This window comes from Lutra lutra, chromosome 16 (genome assembly GCF_902655055.1).
Source record: "Lutra lutra chromosome 16, mLutLut1.2, whole genome shotgun sequence".
In the NCBI taxonomy this organism is placed as follows: Eukaryota; Metazoa; Chordata; class Mammalia; order Carnivora; family Mustelidae; genus Lutra; species Lutra lutra.
The window spans coordinates 59,525,573-59,540,678 of NC_062293.1; the positions used below are offsets into that span (position 1 = coordinate 59,525,573).

The 15,106-nt window shown below is 55.6% G+C and overlaps 1 long non-coding RNA gene across 1 annotated transcript; it reads right to left on the reverse strand.

Annotated features, from left to right (window-relative positions):
- Positions 1-2,963: 2,963 nt before the first annotated feature.
- On the reverse strand, positions 2,964-5,020 carry LOC125087373 (uncharacterized). Its single transcript, XR_007123419.1, has 2 exons — positions 4,205-5,020; positions 2,964-3,976 (listed from the first exon to the last, which is right to left on the reverse strand). It is a non-coding gene; the product is annotated as an uncharacterized LOC125087373 (long non-coding RNA).
- Positions 5,021-15,106: the final 10,086 nt, after the last annotated feature.

A 15,106-nucleotide genomic window follows, 5' to 3' on the forward strand; every position in this document is an offset into this window, starting at 1 on the left:
CGGTACCAAGAGTGGAACGCTATTGAAACAAAGACCCCAAGGCGTGGTGTTGGCGTCAGGACCCGAGGTTGGGCGGGAACCTAAAGCCTTCAAGGAGGCGGGAGCTTGACATAAAGTCAGAAAAGTATTAGCGGGAACTCCAGGAAGGGCTTAGATGAGGAGGGGAAGTGTCGTCATTTGTCTGGTATCATTACGTCATAGAGGGAACTCCGTCCACCCACAGCACCCTGGAGGGTGGGAACTGCCTCTAGTGGGCCGTGTGACACAAGGAGACGCCCGCACAGAGTGCCCTCCCTGCCCGCAATGACACGCAGGAGAGGTTAAGGTCAAGACAAAACGTTACATAGGAACGATCCAGCGCTAGCTGGACTCTAACTAAATCTCTTCGTCTCATCCGCTCCAGATGACCAGCGCTAGCTGGACTCTAACTAAATCTCTTCGTCTCATCCGCTCCAGACGACCGACACGACCGAGATGTCTTGTGGGCAGAGATCCAGTTCGGGGCATTTTCAGGAAAATGTGGTCCAGAGAGTAAGCCGAAGGTGTGACTGTCACATAATAATAAAACCTCAGAAAGATTCAAGGTAGGACCTCAGCCAAAGGCCTTTTAAGGAACTTAAGGGTAGGTCTAGCAAAATTTCTGTTAAAATAATAGAGCTTTTAAGAACGTTAAGGACAAGGAGTGCAAGCTAGAGGAAAGGGTTATCACGGAGGTCTGCATGTGGACGTCGTCTACTGGGCTGGATGATAGCTGATACATGCAACGCCCACAGGGTTTCTTTTTTAATTACATGAGCTTGAACTGAAAAGAACAGTACAAACAGGAAAGAGAACACTGGACCTACAAACTTCTTCAATAGGCAAGAATCAGGCTAAGAAAAGGACTCACCTACCAACATGAGCTTCTATTTATGGAAAAGGAAAGATGACCTCCAAGAGGAAGGCCAAGAGGCATGGGGGGCTCGAGAGCAGCGGGACTGAGCCTTAACCCAGGACCACACCTTCGAGACCATCTGGACACCTGGTCTAGGGACAAGACCCAGACAAGAGCCCGATTCTAGGCTGCTGCCTTAATGGGATGAGAGTACTTCGCACGTGGGAGGGGACGGCAAGTGCTCAGGGAGTGGACTGTGCCAGGCTGTGTTTCCGAACATTTCCATGCCGCTGCAGAACATCCACGTGCTCCTCTGTAACACCCATACTCCTCCCGCGGAACGCCGAGTCCGGCTCCCCCTGTTCCCCTTCCCAAAACTAGGTTAAAAGCCACGATCTTCCTGGTACCATGTTATTTGGAGAGCCTTGCTTGCAGAACCCGGGCCACATGTAGACGCTCTGGCCAACAGCCCTCACTCGAGATGCCAATCAGCAGCCAGTATCAACTGCCAGACGCGGCGAATGAGGAAGGCTCCAAGGTAGCCCCAGCCCGGTCAAGTGCCTGAGCTGCAGCAGATAAGTGACATGACCACCAGGGTCTGCAGTCACGGGTTTGGGGATGAACACTGTGCAATCAGACACTTGGCACAGATGCAGCGGCTCAGGACAGGAAGTAGCAGAGAGCCTGCAGAGAGCTCCCCCAGACCTTGCCGCAGGACGGGCTGACGAGCTCTTGAGGACGGGACAGAACTCTCTGGGCAGGGCACTTGGGGGCAAACAGGGGGTGTGTCCACTCCATGCTATCCTCATCCTGGATGTCAAGATGCCTGTGGAGCCTCTCGTTGAATCAAGTGTGGGGGGTGGGGGTGGGCACAAAACATAGGCCGGAAACACAACTGGTTTTCAGGTCAGCCGCCAGCGGATTTCCCAACCCCTGCTCAGTATCGACGGATCATCTCCGTGCTCGAGAGCCAGGCTGACGGTGTAGAGTAGATTTTGCAAAGGAGATACCATGGGGAGGAGAGGTGAAAATTTTTAATCTGTCTCCAATCAACCAGGAGGAAGCAGGAAATAACGCCCCGAAAGGAGGGCCTCCGGGAAGGGTCCCATCCCGCCCTTTGGAGGGAAGGGAGAAGCACTGGGCAGTGGCAGGTAGGGTCCAGGGATCACAACGACTCTGTGCCCAGTCTTGTCCCCGCCCATCTCTCCGGGCCAGAATTTGTGTAGCAGGCTTGCAGCGACAGAAAATATTTTTTCAAGAGAGCATGGAACAGGGTAAAGGGATAAAGACTGTCCTCCTTCAGCAGCTGAGTGGATGTCTCGTAGGGAATTTCTTAGGAGGACACCTTGAGACGACGTCCACGGGCTGTTGATAGAGTCTTGAGGACCTCGCACATATCCAAACCCTGTAAGCTGGGAGGCAGTTCAAGGAAACGTAACCTTAAGGACGGGGGCCAGGAGGTTTCAGCAGACCTCCGGGGCACAGCAGCGAGCAAAGACAACAGAGCAGATGAATGAGTAAACACCAGCGGGAGCTCGGTTGCTGACCTCTTCTCTTACTTTCTGTGGTTAGAAAGTGCTGACCGCACAGTTACCGACATCCTTCTGTGTCTCAGTAGCTGGAGAATGCATTTATTGTTTGAAATTCAGAATGTTTCTTGCTCTGAATCTTTCAGAATCAAAAGAAAGTTAACTTGGGCGCCTGGGTGGCTCAGTGGGTTGCCTTTGGCTCAGGTCATGATCTCTGGGTCCTAGGATGGAGCCCGAGTCAGACTCTGCTCAGCAGGGAGCCTGCTTCCCCCTCTCTCTCTGCCTGCCTCTCTGCCTACTTGTGATCTCTGTTGAATAAATAAATAAAATCTTTTAAAAAGAAAAAAAGAAAGTTAACTCATCGGCCACAGGATGCTAAGTGCAGAGCTCACGCTGTTACCCAACGGTGTGGTCTCTTGGCAAAAAGAGAGACGAGGAGATGATTAAGCGATCGGACCCTGTGCTTTATTGGCAGTCAAACGATGACAAATGTCACACATTTCAAGGAAAGACCAAATTCAGGAGCAAGCCAAAGATGCACGGGCTGTCTTTTTTTTTTAAATCAGTGGGTGAACTCCAACTTCACCACCTGGAAACTTTTAGGGCTGTGTGGGTACAGGTGGGCCGACCTCGAGACACAAGGAACTCCTTCGACTGGAACCCGAAAACGCAGGAAGGAGCGAGCGGAGCGCGACCAGGCCTCCTGGGTCTGGAATGCGCACAAACACGCCCTGCGGCTCGGACAGGGCTCCTGCGAGGGGCAGGAGTGACCAGGGCCATTCGACCGTCCAGGGCCCTCTGTGGCGGCTCCATGGGCTCCGTGGGCTCCGTGGCCAGGGGTTCACGAAGAGCGTTCAAGACTCACAAGGATCCACAGAGGCCCGAGGCCCTCACGCTCTCTCTGCCGGCATCTCCAGGGTTTTCTGAGGAAAGCACGCCCGCCTGAGCCTCAGCGGGCAGGACAGTGACAGCCCCACCATGGGGTCCCTGCTGTCCGGCCACGTGGGGCTCAGGGAGGCAGCGCGGTTCATCAGGCGTTTCAACGTGGGAGTGGAGTCTGGGCGTTGGTTATATGAATGGAACTTTCATCTTAAAAGGGAATGGCGAGATACAGAGAATTGAAGGCATTAATTTCTTATGCGCCTGGCTCTACCTGGTGGGTAAGATCCGTGCGTGTCCGTTATGTGTACAAAACCAGTCACGGTCAGGGCACAACCCGAAACACTGACAGAGGGAACTGTCATGTTGGCCCCGCTGCGTTGCTCTCAGGGGGTCACCGGGATGTGAGTCGTCCGGAGGCGCTATTACAAGGTGCAGGCTGGGCACAGTGGGCTCTAACCAAGCCTTTGAGAGCCTTGGAGCCCGGTGACCTGGGAAGGGAGACACGGGGTGTTTTGGGCAAACTCTAGAACCCAGGAGAAAGCTGGCCACTGGAAGTTTTCTTTTCAAGTGAAATTCGAAGTCACGTGGCATCACTTGAGAAAACGACAATCTTGCAAGCAAGTCTCAAGGAATTAGACGTTTTCCGTTGGGTCGGGTACTGTGGACTCAGTAAAGGGCACGGGTTTAAAAACTGAATGAGGGGGGGCGCCTGGGTGGCTCAGTGGGTTAAGCCGCTGCCTTCGGCTCAGGTCATGATCCCAGGTCCTGGGTTCGAGCCCCACATCGGGCTTTCTGCTCAGCAGGGAGCCTGCTTCCTCCTCTCTCTCTGCCTGCCTCTCTGCCTACTTGTGATTTCTGTCAAATAAATAAATAAAATCTTTAAAAAAATAAATAAATAAATAAAAATAAAAATAAAAACTGAATGAGGAAGAGGCTGAGACACCCTACCCACACCTGCAACATCAGGAACGCATGGCCGAGAATTCTGCAAACACCTTACCTGGGATTCAATCCCAGGTAACCTGAGCCCCGAGACTCTGAGAGACAGAATGAAGGAAAGCAAAGCCCTTGTCAATGTCCTGACAGAAGACAGATGACAATCCTGGGAAGAGGAACCAGAAGAACAGGTCAGGTCACACGTTCACCGGGATTTCTGACAAATATCACCACCTGACAGGTCTGCGAGGACGGAGATGGGGCCTTTGTGCCAGGAGCGTTTCTGACACGTCTGTCGATCTGCGGACTCTGGGACTAGAAGGAGAAAGCACTCTAGCCAAACCACAGGGACAGCCTACCACCAATCTAGGACATGCCGTGAGCTGCATGTAGGAAAGACGCACCCCGTCCCGCTGGGGCCGAGACTTCTCCTGAAGGATGAGTTCGCCCAGGAACAGCCTCTCCTGCGGGGAGGTGTCCAGGGTCCGGCTGTGGCGCTCCCTCCTTCCATCCTGACCCATCCTTGGAGACATCGCACGTCCATCCAGCGACAGGAAAAGCTTTATCTTGGTGCTTCTGACATCCGTGTTTCCCAAAGCCCAGACCCTTCCCATTTTACTGCTCCCAGACTCGGGCTGGCCAAGGCACAGTGCAATCCTTCTAGTCTGTGGTCCCTGAGCACAGGAGGGAGGGAGCTCTAGAAGAATGGCAGCACCCCCTCCCCGAGGCCAAGAGCTGAGGATCGGTCAAGAAGTAGGGTTGGGGGAGCGCCTGGGGGGCTCAGTGGGTCAAGCCTCTGCCTTCGGCTCAGGTCATGATCAAGGGTCCTAGGATCGAGCCCCGTGTCGGGCTCTGCTCAGCCGGGAGCCTGCTTCTCCCCTTCTCTCTCTGCCTGCCTCTCTGCCTACTTGTGATCTCTCTCTGTCAAATAAATAAATAAAATCTTAAAAAAAAAAAAAAATGAAGTAGGGTGGTGAAGAGGTCCCTACGGCCTCCCTCAAACACAGCACATGGCATACAAAAGAAACATGATCCCCCCAGGGATCCCCCCATCCATCCGCTCCATACTGGGCATGCGGAAGCCGGGTTTTATGATCGCAACGAGGGCGCTTCCTCTCGGGCCAAAGAGATATTGCAAATGCTCCTGATAAAGAACGGATGAGCCAACTCTTCACACCCCCCTCCTTAAGCCCCACTGCGACTATGAAGGAGTTTTTAAAACATATAAACCCCCAAGAATAAAAAGACACCAGGAGAGGCGACAACCAAAGATAAAAGACGTCAGCCAATTCTGCCACCTGGGAGCAATCAAGGCATGACTGTCACAACCAACTGGGAAAAGGTGAAAAACCGGACGCGTGGAGGGGGGCAGAGCTGGGCTCTAGAACCCCAAGAAGCAAGCAACTCCTGACACAGACTATCCTGAAAAGGCTCTGAAATCAAAGGCACCCGTTGCCTCTGAAGACACAGATATAGAGGAGGCCGGGACACTGGAAAAGTCGCTGAAAATCCTTAAGGACAGGGGAGCTCCTCCCCCTGCATCTGGATGACCAAGCAATGACTTCTGGGCCACAAGGTCACTTCCTGGGCATACCAGGCACGGCTGGGAGCTTGAGTGCCTTCTATGCTGAAAACCACCCACCGGCCAGGGGGACGCCCAGCCCCCCACCAAAGCTTCCAGAATGCCAGCACACGGGCTGCGAGAAGAGAGGACTCCTGCTCGAGGCAAAGTCTGCAAACACGGGCACAAGTCAAGCAGGTCCGCACCTGGTCCGCTTCCACAAAGCCCTCCAGACCGGAGTCCCAGGGCTGTCCACGAGTTTCCAGTCAGCGTCTCCAGGGCCCTACTTCTCAGAGGAAAGGGGGACGAGCACCAGCAGGTGTTGGAGGAAGTGAGATACAGAGACCACATGGGAGGGGAACTTGGAGAAAAGAGAAAAGAGGGAGCTGAGGAAACTGTTCTTAAAAAAAAAAAAAAAATTACTGGGATGCCTAGGTGGTTCAGTGGTTTAAGTATATGACTCTTAGTTTCGGCTTAGGTCATGATCTCAGGGTCGTGGGATCGAAGCCCACATCAGGCTTCATGATCAGCGGGGAGTCTGCTTGGGATTCTCTCTCTCCCTCTCCCTCTGTCCCTCCCCCTCCCCCTCGTCATCTTCCTTTCTCTCTCTCTTAAAAAGAATTATTAAAATAAAAAAAGAGGTAAGATATTGTAGCCACAAAACAAGAACTCTTTTTTTTAAAGATTTATTTATTTGACAGAGATCACAAGTAGGCAGAGAGGCAGGCAGAGAGAGGAGGAAGCAGGCTCCCCGCTGAGCAGAGAGCCCGATGAGGGGCTCGATCCCAGGTCCCTGAGATCATGACCTGAGCCGAAAGCAGAGGCTTAACCCACTGAGCCACCCAGGCGCCCCCAAGAACTAATTTTTTTAAAAGGGTCATTCAGGGAATAGAGATGAGTCCTTGGAAATAAAAGTACGAGAGCAGAAATGAAAATTTCAAAAGAAGCGTTGTAAAAGTCATGAAATTTCCCAGAAAGACACGAAGAATAGTTTAGATTTCCTGAGTGAGAGAGGGCAGGGAAAGGTGAGGACAGGAAATAAAGAAACTTTCTAGAACCCAAAGAGTGTTAGTTCCAGATCGACACAACCCACAAATGCCAACAGAACGGACACACCTAGGCCCAGGCACGCCACTGGGGGATTTCAGAATGCTGGGGGGACAAAGAACAAATCCTAAAACCTTCCAAAGAAAATGTCAGGCCACTAAGTGACTCAAGATGACATCAAACTTCTGAATGGCAACATTGGAAACCAAGAAAAATGGGGAAATGTCTACAAGATCTCAAGGGGAAAATAGTGTCTCACCCCCGTATGTGACCAAATATTCAATCAAATGAGAGTATTCCAGACAGGCAAGGAGTAAAAACATGTCACGTCCTACGCGGTTTTTCTCCAGAAAGTGTTAAGAGGATATGCTCCACTGAAATAAGGAAATAAGCCAAGAAAGAGGAACACATGGGCCCCAGGAAACGGAGGAGAGATGCAGAGAATTCCCAGTGATGATGAAGGTTCGTTCCAGAATAACAGTCGAACGGCGGGTCCAGGGACACCTGGGGACACCCGGGGGGCTCTGTCGGTGAAGTGTCTGCCTTCAGTTCAGGTCGTGATCTCAGGGTCCCGGGATCAAGTCCTCCACAGGGAGCCTGCTTCTCCCTCTGCCCCTCCCCCTGCTTGTGCTCGATCTCAAATAAATAAAATCTTCTAGATAAATAAATAACAGGCCTGGAAGGTTCCAGAGTAACAGGTAAATAGGGGGTTTGGAAGGTTCCAGGGTAACAGACAGTGGGTCCAGAGAACAATGAATCCAGGAGGAAACGGTAAGTATGCCTCCATGAATGAGTGAACGAATGAATGGCTTCCTTTGATGAAATATACACTAAGATTTAACATGCAGATATATTTTGAAGTTATTACAGAGACGTCACGACAGAAGATCAGGAATAGCATGGCTTTCCCCCCACACGGCCTCTGCGGTTTCGTCCTGTTTTCTGATTCCCATTTGGAACGCCCACTAAGACTTTCTCTTCCTGCACCTGCTGTCCCGGCTTCCCGGCTTCCCCAACCCCTCCTCCATGTTCCGCTTATTCGATGCCGACCGTCCTGTTACAAGAGCACCTGTGTCACCCCTAGGTTCAGAGGTCTTTTTGGGGTGCGGGCCTCAGTGTTCCATGGAAGCAGGGGCCAGCGTGCGTGTGTCTGCAGCCCGGCGGGCAAGCGTCCTCACCATGACCACGTGGCCAGGTGAGAGCAGAGATGCCGGGAGCCCGAGAGACTGTCGGTGCTGCCACCTGGGCATTTGCGGCATTCTTGACAACAGGCATCTCGCCAGTCACAAGCTAGAAACCTCCCATCAGCGGGGACCGTGTTGCTCATGACTGGAGAGGAAGGAAGGAGTAAGGGCTAACCCTGGAGTCGGGTGCTCAGACCACTATGTGGGAGTTGGCAGAGGCAGACTCTGCCCGAGGGACCCGAGACCCAGCACAGGTGCGCTTGGGAGCCGGACCGGAGCCCCTGTGACTCTGCAGGTGAGAGGGTGAAATTCACAAGCAACCGAAACGGACTAATTACTGAGACAAGCGAGGAAATTCCAACACTGGCAAAATGTTAGTAAGAGCGTTCTTTCAGCTGTTAAATTCTTTCTTAGAAAATATTTTGTTAATTCATTTACGGGAGAGCATGAGCAGGGGCAGAGGAAGAGGGAGAGCAGGCTTCCGAGGAGCAGGGAGCCGGATGCGGGGCTCGATCCCAGGACGCCAGGACATGACCTGAGCCGAGCGGGACGCTTCACCAGCCCCCAGGCGCCCCCCACTGCTAAATTTGAGCAGACAACGGCTGTCTGAGGAGATACTGTGTAAATATTTGAGGCTGTGCAAGTGTTTAAGGGGAGAGAAGCAGGCCGATTCGATATGCTTTACTCTCAAACGCCCGGAGAGAGAAAAGGATACAGACAATGCGCGCGGGGGGGCGGGGGCGTGAGTATCACTGTGTGGCTACTTTAACAGAAAGGTACTGATACTATTACCTTTTCTCCATTTTTCAGAATTTCTTTAAGTTAGAAGTTCTAAAAGCTCTTCGTAAGTCAGGTACTTTGTTTGCTATAAACAATCCAAGTGCGGGTGTCCGAACGTCCCGCCCCTGGGCTCCCACGGCCACCGCTGGGGGCTTGGTGCAACTCCTCCACATTCTTCTGCCCCCAACCCCTTGCCCCCCCCCCCGAGAAGGTGGCGCCACTGCCCTCTGGCACCGTCTCCCACCGCCCTCCCTGGGGGCCCCCACTGTGCCTTCCTCTCTCCCAGGAGATGGAGATCTGCATGGAGGGAGGGGCTGTGGCCACGGGTCTGGCGTCCTCCCCGACCTCCAGGGCCCCTGGCAGAGCGCAGGTAACCTCCTGACTGGCCGACAGGGACTGGAATGGTCCAAGTGTAAACAGATTCAGATTCCTGGTGTTTGGGACCCCAAAACGTGGCTTAGGCACTGTGCTGCCTGCCACAGGGGAGCTGGAGCCCAAGCACCACACACCCTGGAAGGGGTTGGGGGCACCAGGAAGCACGGTTCCTCTTGAACTCGGGCCACACACGGCTGCAGCTACTTACCATCTGCGGTCACTCTGGGCCGCGCATCCTGCCAGGGACCCCAGAGGAGCGCCCCCCACAAGCCGCCACAGCCATTCTGCAGGGAAATCCACGGGGCAGGCTGCAGGGACCCCACGCGTCCCTCCCTAGGGCCCAGGCAGAGAATCAGGGAGTGAAGGGCAGAGGGAACCGGGCACTTGGGCTGGGGACCAAGGGGACCCCAGGAAACAAAGGCCCAGGCAGGACACAAGGGGCAGTGCAGTTCCAGGGGCAGATCCCAGGCAGGGAAAACGTGGCTGCCTCTTCCGTCGGGTAAGGGAAGATGGCTCCATGACATCCATGGCCAGGCCACACCCTGTGAGAGCTCAGATTCAGGTCCCCTCCCTCGATGCACATCAATGGGCTGAAGCAGGGTGCTCTGCCTTTTGGGGAGCTTATCACATGGTAGGGACGGTCTATTTATCTCCCACTCGGGGCTCCTCAGGGGATTGGGGCCTGTGTCCGGGGGCCCCACGGGGACTCTGCCCCAACCACCCACCGTGGAACGGTACTAGCCATGGCACAAGCAGCAGCAGATGTGGGGCTGGGGACAGCAGGGGACAGAGCAAAAGCAGCTGTCTCTGCTCTCGAGGTGCTCACACTCTGTGGGAGGAGACAAGCTCCAAAAGGTCATGGTGAAGAATATGTATCGGCTGGCAGGGAGAACTACGAAGTGGGGTGGGCTGGGGAGCAGGGTGAGGGCCTGGTGAGGAGAGACAGCAAGGTGGGTTAGCAGGATGGGGGGTTAGTACGAGCAGCAGCAGCAGCGGGGTTAGCAGGAGCATGGGGGTTAGCAGGAGGGGGGTTAGCAGGAAGGGGATTAGCAGGAGCAAGGGGGTTAGCAGGAAGTCCAAAGCCTCTGAAAACATCCGCTCTCTGTCCCTGTGAGCGGTGGCCGCTGCCCAGACCTGAGCTCTGACCGGGAACTATCCCTTCCCAGGGGTGGTACAGACACCGCACGTGGGGCCAAGGGGCTGCCCATCCCCAACTGATGGGAGCCACTGAGAACGTGAGCAGGGCCGAGGCAGCTGATGGGTGGCCGCCAGCCCCGCGTGGAGAGGCGACAGTACAAACCCAGGGTCCCCTTGCGACACCACCTGCTCCTCTCCCCTCCCCTGCAGAGTCTTGCTCCCTCCCTCTTCTCCTGGGGAGCGGGGCCCCCACCAGGCTTGTGAGGCGGCTCTCCCTAAGCCCACTGACGGCAGACCAACCCTATGGACATTTCTCAACCGCACGGTGCCCTCCTGTTTGACACTCTTCTTTCACTTCCCAGGACATCGACCCTTCTGTGGTCTCTTCTCTCCCTGCTAAAGGCTCCTTTTGCCCCCAAAATGTGGGTGTGATCAACCCTCCGGATGCCACCCACTTCATTCCCTTCCATCACCTCCGTCCCTGGGTGCCTGTCCCCCCAAATCTCTCTGCCCTCCTCGACCCCACACTCCCGTGCTGGGCCCTACACCTCTGGCTGCGCGGCCTTCTAGAGACACTGCTCGCTCGGGGTTTCAAATACTGCCAGACCATGGGTTCCTTTAGAGAAACACCTCAAATAACACATTACTTCCCCAATGCCTGCCACCCTGCTTCTAGGCCAAAACTACTAGGCATTTCATAACCCAAAACCACTCCGTCCTTGGCAACAGGCCCTGTCATTTGGGGATTAGCTATAGTTCCCAGCTACCAGCCAGCCCACCCCACCCCACACCATTTCTACAGAACAGTCAGCAGGAAGGACACTGGCAGGAGGCTACGGCCTGGGCCAGGCACGGGGCTTCCTGAGGACAAGCAGACTCAGGGACTGCTCCCAGGCGAGGCCCAGCCAGCCTTTAGCAAGGGTCCCCCGAAATGAAGCATTCACGACCCCCCCGCCAGCAGCCCAGGCCCAGACAGCCGCCAGAGGGCGCTCAGATGCTGGGGAAGCCTGAGCTCCCGTCCCTGCAGCCAGCCCCTGCTCAAAGTCACCTTCCCCAGCCTCCACGGAGACCACCACACATTCCCTGAACCGTCTCTGAGCCAAAGCTCATGGGAAACAGAGCTCATCACTTCTCTCAGTGAGATTCAACTTTAGAGGAACCCTGGCCAGTAGCAAACAAAGCCCAAACCCCGACACAGCCTCCCGCGGCTCCAGGACCCATGTGCGCTCCCCATGACTCCTGCTTCTGTCTGCACCTGTCCCCGCTCCAGCCCTGGACTGAAGTCACCTGCAGGAGCCAGGCTCTCCTGCGCTGCCTCCCCCAACCACCTCTGACATCCCCCTGTCCACTAACCACAGAGGGAACCAAAAACAACCATCTCCTCATCCCTCTGAACGGTTCCCGGGCAAGCACACGCTAGCCTTCCAGCTCGGTGCTCCCGTGAAAAGGTAATTCACAGACCCAAGCTGCTTACGGGGATCTCGGGCAAGGTCCAGAGCACAGCCCTGATCGCTACCATCCGCGTGGGATCATTAACTGCCTGGAGAATTTAATCAACTGTCCTGCTGTCTGGTTAGCGCACTCTCCCTTGGCCGCGAGCACGGAGACGGGTTGATGAAAAGCTCGCTGAGAACAAGCGCTCCCCCATCTCCACAGGCATCAATCCAGAAACCCGGAGGGGCTCGTCTGCCCGACCCTGTTCTGAACCGTGAAGCTGTTCTAGCCGCGAACGGTGACCTGGCCCAAGGTCAAGCCAAACATGCTCTAATTACCTGCCCCGGTGACCAGACCCTGGAACCGACCACAGCCACAGTAGGGAAGCAGGCTCGGGCAGATCAGAGGAACAGAGCGCGAGATCAGGAAACAAACCCAAACCCATGCAGAAATTCAGAAATCTAGCAAAACTGGGGCTTCAAAGCAGGAAAAGATGGACCATTTGATAGATCCCATGGGGAGAGAACAGTACAGTCAGATCTGTATCCCGCACATCAACACTTGCGTGCGCACGTCTGTACACACGTACACGCTTGCTGGACCCCACATCCATACCTGTGTGCATACGTGATCTGTACACATGTACACACACGCCTGCTTGCTGTGTGGCACCAAGAGCTAGGGAAGCGGCGCAGAGACTCGCTGGGCACACAGCAGAAGTGAAGGATGGCACCGGCCACGGCAGGCAGAGGGAGGAGGCTGAGAAGCCACAAGGCGTCACCTGCAGACCCGCCCGCTCCCCCCTGCACACCCCGACTGGGCTCCAGCCACTCCCACACCGTCTAGCCGCAGCGTCCCCAGCCTGACCTGTCCTCGCATCCACCTCCCAAGAGAGGTCACACGGGGCCGACAGAACTCCCGCTGGAAGAGGAACCTTTACACACGGCTGATGGGGATGCGAGCTGGGGCAGCCGCTCTGGCAAACAGGATGGGGGGTCCTCAGAAAGTTGAAAACAACTGCCCTATGCCCAGCTCCCACTCTCCTGGGTGCTCACCGAACGGACACGCACACGGTGATTCAAAGGGGCAGCTGCCCCACAATGTTCACAGCAGCAACGCCCACAACAGCCGCACTGTGGAGACGCCAGATGCCCGCTGCCCGGTGAGCGGGTACAGAGGCGGTGTGCGCACCAGAGCAACCACCGCCGCAAGGAAGGAATTCCACTCACACGTGGAATTTAAGAATTAAAACAGGATCACAGGGGAAGGGATGGCAAAATAAAATCACATGAGAGAAGAGAGGAGACAAACCATAAGAGGCTCTTAAGCGTAGGAAACAAACTGAGGGCTGCCGCAGGGGAGGGGCTGGGGGGCTGGGTAACTGGGGGATGGGCACGGAGGGGGCCCGTGTAACAAGGGTGTTACACGCACCTGATGAATCACGGACCTCTACCTCTGAAACTAATAATACGCCATGTTAACTAAGCTAAATTTAAATTAAGAATATTTTTAAAACAAAACAAACAAAACCCCTAATATGTGGTCTGCCATGCCTCCTGCGGCACCCCCTCGCCACCCCCTCCTACTCCCAGCCTGCCACCTACCCGACCCCATCCCCCTTCCCCATCCCACCAGCCACCTTCCGCACCCCGAGAGGGCTCCCGATTCAGGACGTCTTACTGGCTGCGCTGGGAGCCCTCCCAGCCCTGCACCACCTCGCATCACCTCCTGCCAGCCCTTCATTCACCACCCATCTCGGGGAGACCCCCGAGCCCTCCTACCTAAAACCCACGCACACACACACGCACGCACAAGGTGCCCACACACACGTGCCCAGCTGCAGGAAAACGGTGGGTGCGTGCGTGCGTGCGCTGCGTAAATCCTGCACTTTCGACTTCTAAAAATTCTCATCAAATGTTGAAAACACGCCCCCGCACCCCAGTTCTCCTCTCCCCGCGGCAAACCCAGCACCTGCTCACTCTCGGCGCCCATCTGCTCTCTGCTCCGCCCCGCAGCGTCCGGAAGCTCAGCCCTGGGGGCGGGAGGGGGGTTTCTGCATTTCGTGCGCTGCCCTGCCTGCTGCCAGTGAAACCGCCCATCACTGTACCAGCAGCAAACCCTAGTCTCGACACTGTGCCCTAACCACGCAGAGACAACTGGGAGAGGAAATGGGGGGCCGCCCCCACACCCTCTGTGCTCCTCCAGAATCTCCTGTGACCCGGAGGCATTTCTAAAACACGGATTAAGGAGAAAGCAGTGGCTACTACGCAACCGGTACTCGGTGTCTGATGAATAACCACATCGCGACTCCGTGAGATGGGTCCATCCTTGGTGGTAAGGCACCACCTTCCCCAGGACAGCTGAAGGGAAGGCCGCGCATGCCTGCGTGTGTGCGCACCCGTCCCAGGGCGTGCGCCCGTCCCAGAGCACGCACCATTCCCAGAGCGCAGGGCGCGCACCCGTCCCACGCACTCACCAGCCCCTCAGCCCCGCCCTGCATGCCCATCCCTGTCCCCGCACAGCCACCCGTCCCCGCAGGAGCACATGACCCAGAGGGCACGTCCCCGTCCACCGGTGCACCTCAGGGCACCCACCCTTGCTCCTGGGCTCTTATCACAGCTTTGACGGTGGTATCGTGATTACCTAGAAAAACGACCTTAATCTCAGCAAAGAACACTGACGAATTCAGAGAACAAGGACCAGGTCTTCGAACAGACTTTTACAAGATGTCATGAAAAAAAGGTAGGTCCAGATGTGAACACACTGCTACAGGCAGAGGTTCGCGTGTGCGCACGGACGTGCGGATCTACACGCAGCACAGCTACACAGAGACGAACACGGACTAACATCCGCGACCGGGGACTCTACGTGATGGTCACCCTCTTCTTCCAGCCCTTCCACAGGCTTGGGGTTTCTCAAGATAGCAGGTTGGGGGAAAGGTTTTGTAAACCTGAGTAAGTTGCCAAAAATCGGCCTAACGAGGGCCTTCAGGACACGCACACTCGGGAAGATGAGCTCCTCTGTCCGCATCTCCGGGGCCCTCGACTTGTGCTCACACCGCAGCAGATGGACGCCCGTCTTGCTCCCACACACATGAGAGCCCCAAAGAGGCCGAGACGTGACGTGTTTGTAGCGACCAGACACCGGCTGGGCCGTGGTCACAGCTCCCCGGGGGTGGGGGGCGCAGATGCAGTCACAAGAAGGCCCAGCCCGGGAACAGGGCTCACACTTCCATACCTTTCACATCTGTCTACCTCCCGTCACGCGGTTTCCAGCCCGCGGTTTTGGGGGAACGGGAGCACACGTATTTACACACTCTCACTCTCTGGGACACACAGTGCTCTGACCTCCCACACGCCCACCCTAG